This window comes from Homalodisca vitripennis, chromosome 3, assembly GCF_021130785.1.
Source record: "Homalodisca vitripennis isolate AUS2020 chromosome 3, UT_GWSS_2.1, whole genome shotgun sequence".
Classification (NCBI taxonomy): Eukaryota; Metazoa; Arthropoda; class Insecta; order Hemiptera; family Cicadellidae; genus Homalodisca; species Homalodisca vitripennis.
Window position 1 is genome coordinate 180,411,565 of NC_060209.1, and position 9,270 is coordinate 180,420,834.

The window sequence follows — 9,270 nt, forward strand, 5'->3', positions numbered from 1 at the left end:
CTCTGAGCTGGTCTACAGGTTTCTCCTTGTTTATGGCTTTGCAAGACCGGATTATAAAAGAATAGTTCGTCGCCCTTAAATAGCTCGTAAAGAAGCACATCAAATTTAAGCCGAACAGGGCGGCGAAAGCCTACTCCTACGAAATTTATAGCTAGGCCAAAAAGAAGAAAGCGTAAATAAATTATCCACGGATAGCGCAGGCATTAGACTTACTTTGAATAATATGATATAGAAACGTCCTGGCCCCCACGTTTCATCATATGTGTTGTAATATTTTGTAATATTCCGAATGTGTCTTTTATAAATATTATCCAAAAAGCTAAGAATTCAAACGCATAGCATATATGTTATATGTTTATAATACTTTAATTTGGAATTTTCATTAATTAAAACGCGTGTACAATAACTGTTGTTGATACAACATGCTTCTGACAATACTTGAAACTTGTTTACAGAAGAAAACAAAATAGTGGTCACGCAATTGAATGCATCTATTGATATAAAACCACGCAATGGAATATTCACAGGTACAGTAACTGTTGTTTTATAGTGACTGTTGTTTTAACCAGGCTGTTTGCAATTTCACTGTTTTCTTCACCTGACTTATTCAGTTAATTTGTTCAGTGTCGTTTTGAACAGTGTGGCTTACGTGTTTACTTGAGGTAACCATATGTTAGCGTTGTTATGTACACAACACTGTAAATAGTTCCAAGTTAAATAACCCGTACGTACCATTAATGTTAGTATAAAATAACTATATTATGAAAATATTGTGTATTGCATTAGGTAAAACAGATTTATTTTTAAAATTTCTCAAAACTAATTCCACATAGTCAAAAAAAGTTACAAAAGTAATTCGTATTAAATCAATGGTAGTTATACATTCATAATTTTAACCCTTACGCGTATCGGTGCATTGATGAGTCACATTACCCGTATTATTTTAATTTTTAACAAATCAGTATTTAAAGTGTTCAAATGTCTATACCTGGAATTTCAAATAAACAGATTTTGATTTTTAATGCTAGCTGTGGCTTGTTGTAAATTAGAATTGGTATGAATGTTTTTATGGTATTTAAACATTTCCTCTTTATTTTCGGGTTCACATTCAGCTGCCTTTAAATATCAATGTTTAAATTATGGTACCATTCGGAACCTGTTTGCTCTGCTGCTTCGAAAATTGGGGACAGAGAAATTCGGAATTTCGAGTTCTGTCATTGTAAGATTTAGATGACGTCACTATTGAACCATGCAAATTTCCAGGCCTAATGGACAAAGCGAAGACAATGATCTCTCCAAATAAGCATTATTGAGTCAGGATTGCCCATCTCGCTGTATAGTTACAAATTGTCCTGTAATGGCTCGTTGAAGACACCTCATTTCCGCGTATGGTGCAGTGATGTAAGATGCGGGAATAGGGATTTCTCTCAATTTCATCCAATGACAGGAATGTTCCCCAGATCTTAAAATCCAGGTGAAGATCGAACCTGTCGAAGCTCTAGCACTTTGAGGAAGAAAGTGCTGTTGTGATTGTAGCAACAATGCACGCCCGTAAATAAATAAGACGTTACAATTTTGCACAATTCTTGCATTTTGTAACGATTCTGTAGTGTCAGAAAATTAAGTAATCAAACGAATGAGGTTAATTTATTGTTAATTTAATTATTTTAATGTTCATTTATTTTACAGTTAAGTATATAAAGGGTGTTCATAAAAGGGTGTCACAAACTTCTGAAAGTGATAGTATTAATCATTTCAAACAAAAAATGACATAATACAGATAGGCCAAGAAATGTGTCGTTTAGCCGCTAACCATAATTTTGTATTTTTGTATTAAAGTTAAAAAACCCAAATTTTGCACATAGCTTTATATAGATAAAACAAAAATATCAAAAAGAAAAGTTATTATTTTCATTCATTTTAACAAAATGTTAAAAAATTCTAAAATTAAATAAAAATTTAAAAACGTTAGTGTTATAACAAATGCATAAAATACCAACAATTTAGTTACTTTTGTACCATTTCAAACGGAACATTTTGCAAAGAAAACCGTAAACGCATAAGCGAGCACGATAACTTTATAAGTATGCTCACAAGGCGGGAGCAACTAAGATTTTGTCTATTGATAGGCATCAGCTGTTTTAAATAGGTATATAAATTTAATAGATACCAACTACTTTAAAATTGTTGTGAAAATTCCAACGGTACTTTTTTCAACGAAATCCGTCAACGCATAAGCGAGTACGGTCACTCTAACGATACGCTTGCACAAGCCTGGAGCAACAAACAACTGAAAACTCCCGACTAGTTTAGTTATTTTAACTCGTATGTGACAGAAACAGCCAGGTACAGAATAATCGAAGGAGTATGAACCGTAAAGAGACTCTGTTGTGTAGTGGTAGCGCACTCACCCATCATGTGAGAGATCCGTGTTCAAGTCCCTGCCGAGGAAATACTTTTTGTGATTCAATCTTTATTTAAATAATATATCTAATTTAATTGTTAATTTTTATGTGTCAACAACAACTGTATCCCACAAAAGTTCAGTTTAAAAAACAAAATATAATTTCGTGGCTTTACATTATGACCATGTAGCAATCCCATTCTTGATATCGAAACATGTTAAGATAAATGGATTGAATCATTTGCATACTTTTATTGAACTTCTCTGGAGCCTAATCCTTGACCCTTCGATTACAGAGCCGTGGCCTTACAACTACACTAGAAGGTGAAGGTGAAGATTTTAGAAAGGGTGTTAATCGTTTTGCAGTACAGCCTGGAACAGAACATGCAAAACGTCTTGTTTCTTTTCAGTATTAGTGAACTAGATTAAAGGGGGTACTTTCCCCAACATTTTTGTAAGAAAAATTTCACATGTCATATTGGTTTTAAACATTATTTATAATATATATATATATATATATATATATATATATATATATATATATATATATATGTATATGTATAAGTTATATACTATATATAAAAATAAAAATAAATGTAAAATAAATTATATATATACAATAATATAAATAGAGTAAAATATCAATATAAATAAATTTTTTAATTGAATTATACTATTGCGTTTAATTAAATTTAATTATATTTAATCGCTATGAATGTAAGAGATTGTAGATAATGGTATACGTTCTGTTACAAAAGATAAGTATTCACGAACGTCTACACTACAACGCATAAATCTCCGTCAAAAGAGGATAAGGGAATCTAAGAACGTTACATCATGTAGAGGTTCAGGCAGAACACAAAACCACATTGTCACCAAGCTCTGTGATCTCGCCGAGTGAAAGCTCCCGGACTGGCGGTCCGGTACTTTCTCGGGTTCTTTATTTGCATACGCTGCCATGTCTGTGCGGAAACCCAACCGACACTTCAGGAAGTGATAACGGCAAAACGTATATTTAACTTTTACTTTGTATTAGGGAGCCAAGTATTTCCCATAATAACTCGTATTTGGTGAGATCACTGTGATCAATTTGAAAGCTATCTAAACTGACGAATTGATCATACGTCGACGCGTTGTGTAACACCAATCAACGCAGTGGAGTGAGATTTAGCTAATGTGTTACAAACATTCTTGGGTTGTATGATTGACAGATCAAAATCATAAATGCAGAGCTACTTTTAATCGTTGTTGTTTATATTTAACGTCAATAATAATGTCAGAAAAATGTAAAAAGTAAATTTTCTACACTCTTTTGTTACACTCTGTTTACTTAATTTATTATAGTTATCGTCCTGATTGTTAAAGTTTGTTCTAAGTTTATATTTTTTTATTTCTTTTGGAAATTTAATTTTGCTATTTTCAAATTTGTATCATATTGTTAGAGTTTTTTTACGTTTATCTCTTGTTATTGCTTTACAAATTTTAATGTGTTGTCTTGCCTGGACACTAGACTTGTTACGCTTCTTGTTTACTGTTTTTGCTCACCAGCTCCTGACTTCCTTTTTGTCTTATTTCCTGCCTGCATAATTAATGCATGTATTATTGTGCATTTATATAGTATTAGTAGGCCTATATTGTTATATTGTATTAATTATACAAATATTGTTAATTTTTATTGTAAAAATAGTGGATAGCGTTGATGAATAAATAAATAAATTTAAAGAGTGGGAAGTTGGGGAAGAGTACAGATACAGTTGTTCATATAGTTTTATATGTTTTTACTGTCAATTTTAGTAGTGATTTATTCATATAGCGATGTATACTACTATGTACCATTCCATTATGTTTTTTGCAAACAAATTGTTGTAGTTCGTAAGATTTTTTATATGATATATATTTATTTCCCAATGCATAAAGACATCAAGTTATACAGGGTGTACATAAAGTCCTGCACGGGTATAATATTTTCTGAACAATAACAGATAAATAAACAAGATTTGGTACATCAATACTACACCTAAAAATCTACTTTTTGATGGAACTATCAGTTTTCTGTAATATCATGGGAACGTCCCGCAAGGAGTCAGAAGGAAATCTTAAATAGGAGCATAGGTCAATATGGACATCATTTTAAAGGGCTTATCTAGCAGAGTTTATTGCCGCAAACCGCACTCAAAAAGATTGATCCAGTACAAAATGGCGGCTGTTCAAAGATTTTACTTGGTTACATTTTATTAGTAGCCATAACCCCAGTAAAGCAAAACTGCAACCAAACAAATACTGCAGCTAACTACTACATTATGCTTGTCAGTTGTACAGAAGTGAATTATGACATTAGTCATCCTCAAGGGTTACAAATTTGGTCCTAATATATTGATAACGGGGAAAAACCTGATAACAGTAACAATTAGAAATCTCAGCGACCTATGACGATCGGAAACACTTCCTATTTCCATAAAGTGTTGAACAGTTCTCCCTACAGTTGTTCTAGAAATTGGCTGCCTTTCGTGAAAGTAGTCATTAAATAAATGGCATGCTTCCTCGTGTGATCGTCTGTTATTTCCCCAACCAACCATCATAAGAAGTGTTATACGTTCACGTTCGTCAAGCGACATAATGTAGTTGAAGAACTACAAGCAATACGACAAACTCTTTTGTACTAAAGCGCACTGATAAAATGGATGGACAGCACTACTAAAACAAGAAAACTAGAATAGCCTACTATGAATAGACTGGCTAATAGGAAAGTCCTAACTGCGACCCAAAGATAAGAGATTTCTAATTGTTACTGTTATCAGGTTTTCCCTGTTATCAATATATTAGGACCAAATTTGTAACCCTTGAGGATACCTAATGTCATAATTCACTTATGTACAACTGACAAGCATAATGTAGTAGTTAGCTGCAGTATTTGTTTGGTTGCAGTTTTGCTTTACTGGGGTTATGGCTACTAATAAAATGTAACCAAGTAAAATCTTCGAACAGCCGCCATTTTGTACTGGATCAATCTTTTTGAGTGCGGTTTGCGGCATTAAACTCTGCTAAATAAGCCCTTTAAAATGATGTCCATATTGACCGATGCTCCTATTTAAGATTTCCTTCTGACTCCTTGCGGGACGTCCCCATGATATTACAGAAAACTGATAGTTCCTTCAAAAAGTAGATTTTTAGGTGTAGTATTGATGTACCAAATCTTGTTTATTTATCTGTTATCGTTCAGAAAATATTATACCCGTGCAGGACTTTATGTACACCCTGTATGTGACTTAATAAGAAACAAAAATCTATGACAAACTAAGCTTTCTTTTCTCACTCCATTACCTTTGTACAGGTTGCCTTTTATACGTCTCCAGTTATTTTTGCCACGTTTCATTAAACATCAAATCCGAACCACGGCTCATAATTGTAGAGTTACCAAGTACCTTTAATCAAGTTTATATTTTCTGTCGCCATCTTGGACCCATCATATTGGATTTTAAAACATTTTTAAAATTTAAATGTTTGTTGTTTTGTATTGAACACGATATAGCAATCCGTGTTTTACTCCGAACAGGTAGAAACTAGTGCATGTGGATCTAGGTTTAATTCACGTTTTAAAAGGAACACATTTTAAAGTTCAACGTTTTGGTAACCCTCAATGGTAACTTTTTAAAATTAGGTACTGTCTGAGAGCTTTTTTAGTTACTCGTATAAAAATGCGGTGGATGTTCCATATAACGTGATGGTACTTTTAGAGCTCTCTAATCAAAGGATAGATGGTAATTGTCAATCCATGCCAAATTATTCTTAATGAATATGATAATATTAAACATGCAAAAAAGTTTGTACTTTCAATGTGTTGTTCTAATGATGGCATACAGTGAGTTTTAGCCACAAAAATTTAGAAAATACGAATTAATTTATGGTAACTAAATTAAAAGAATAATTTAGTTACCATAAATAACTCATAAGTTATCCCCCCATAAAAGAAACATATGGTATTATGCTGACACAAAACCATGCTCTTGGTCTACTATATAATAAACCAGAATCAGCTTTCTTTATGGTCAGAGACCGCTTCCGCAGACAGCAAAATAGAAAATGAATTTTGTGTTTTACACAAAAAACCTACATAATATTGAAATAAAGTATCTTCGGGCGAGTCCGTTATAAATATTAAGGTGCAAATCTGTACATCTACCAAAAAAATCCATTTATCCTAACTCAAACTGAAAACAAAATTAATTTTGTTAGAAGTTGATGGAAAGTTATAGGCTACACATGACCATGTAAAATTGAGTAAACCATCTAATTCAGAGGAACTTTTGAAATAAAGCCAGTAAAATTCATTTATTTAAACTCAATCATTTTGCTAACATAAAACTATTACTAGTTTTATTATAAATTAAACTACACCATTGTCTGTATGCACTAGTAACAAAATTATTTAGAATATAATGTTAGTGACATAGGAACAATTACGTTAAAAGTGAGATTTCTTGGATGGAGGGAAAAATGTAAAAGAAAATACTCTTAACAGAGTCGCATTTGTCACTTTCAACATAGTGTATTATTTTCTGTTCACGCTATAAAATAAAGCTACCTTTATCTGCAAGAAACGTTTTTAATTGTTCAGTATATAAGAAACTTATTTATTTAATTCTTTTTAAGTTATTTTATAAGCATATTTTTATAGCATTGTATATAAAAATATACAATGCTATAAATGGTTTCGAATGGAGCAAAGAGCCTTCACCCGTGAACGAAATGAGCCCTTTCTTGCAGCAAATTTTGCAGAAGCTGTAATAAGGCACTATATCTGCGTTCTAGCGAGGTCAGGGGTTTATCGCAGGACATCTGGATAATGAGCTCCTCTGCCAGGTACTCTCCCTTAGACCATCTCTTGGAAGTAATTCTTGGCCTGAAGTCAATGAGTATTTCCTTCAATGGTAGCGGTTAGTATGCTTATCGCAGAGAAGATCCGTTGTTAAAGAATGATTGATAATCTGATTGAATGGAAATACCTTTAGTTATATGTGATGTTGGAAAGTGGTCTGAACCTGTCTGGCATTAATACCATCAAACTCTACAGCTCTAACTCTACAATACATCTCATCAAGTGGTAAATCTGAAAGATAAACATTTTTGCTGTTAACAGCTCAAAGTAATATTTGGACTCTTGTGCGTTTATTGTCCCCTAAAAGACTCAAAATTTATTTAATAATGATTTTTCATGATTCAAGCACATTTAAAAATTAGGGATTTGGTTTGTGATTACTTAAACAATGTAGGCATAAAGTTAATATATTGCATTTTAAAATTTTAGAAAAACAGTTAACATTTTCTAACAGTCTCAAGGTAAAAATCTTTGCAATTGAGAACAGACATTATTCTATTGCACCAGGTTCTAGCACCACCTACCGGTCTTTTTTACTTTATTTCACAAAATTTTTTATCCAATTCCCTGAAATCACTAGTTCTACGGTTTTCTCCGAAGAAGTTCTTCAGTCAGTAAATTGGGGTGCACAAGAAACTACCTCCTACTGTACAATAGCACATTGAAGTTTTTGTGCGCTTCATCCGTATTGGGCTGAGACGTACAAACACCACCTTTTTCACAAAAAATGGTTGATAGTAGACCTTAGTCTTACGCCATAGTTATGTTAACTGTAAATTTTTTAGCTATACTAAAATTTTTGCATAGAAATTTTTTTATTTTGATTAAGAATCCATGCTGATTTCTCTTTTACAAAAATCTTCCTCAAAACGTTTTGGACTTGAAAATAAAAAACAAAAAGTTTCATTCATTCAATTACAACATAAAACTATTCTTAAACAATTAAAATGTTTTTAATATATACGAACAAATTTCATGAATATATATAGCGCTGAGGTTTGACGAACAAATGTGATTATATAGATGAGTATTTCATGTAAAGATTTAGTTGACATTTGAAATTATGTTAGCCATTGATACTGCACACTTCCATACTACGTCATCTCTCAATAACTTAACTGTTTTTGATAGATTTCACTGAAAGCTTTAAGCAAAAATTAGTGGTACATGAGAATTATACATTTATAAACAGCTGTTATTTTCTAAACGATGAATAAATTAAAAGTCGTCCATGTGTATGGTAAACCTCAAACACATGGTTAGGTTTGACCTCGTCAGCAATGTAAGAAGCTTATCTGATCGATGTCTATTCCACACAGGAGTCTGTTATATTCACAATACAGAAGAGTAAACAACTCTCTTTATAATAATAGACCAGATATGATTATAAATTGTTGTTATAATCGCCGATAACCATCCATTTTTACTTTCTCCCTTAATAGGAAAAGAACCTGAGAAATTGCAAGTAGTCATAAAAGGACCTTTGCTCTTATTCCTTAGTGACAGAATATTCTTTAATGGGTAAGGTTGGGAGTAGGGGCCGCCTCCAAGATTCATAAGGAAGGATTTTGATAATTGTTTAAATTATGTCTCTTAGAGGAAGGGTACCAACCTATGCAGTCAAAGAGAGCAGGGAAGGGGTGCACACTCATGTCTCGACTATCAACAGCCCTTAACACTTAGGGAGCTCCACCATTTCCAATAGTTTTCTCCCGAAATAGACTAGACATATTGATCTTCATTTGCACCTCAATATCTCGACATTTGCGGTTAGTGATGTGCCGCTCCTGGACATCCAAGTTTGCCCAGATTAAAGTGACACATCTGTTTTTGCTGTACCCAGTCTAGGTTCAAATAGAAGGAACCTAAACAAATGTTTATAACAGTTGTAAACATAATATTTATGGTTTATTTTGTAATTTTTATTTGTAATGATATATATATATATATATATATATATATATATATATTTATTATATATTTATATATA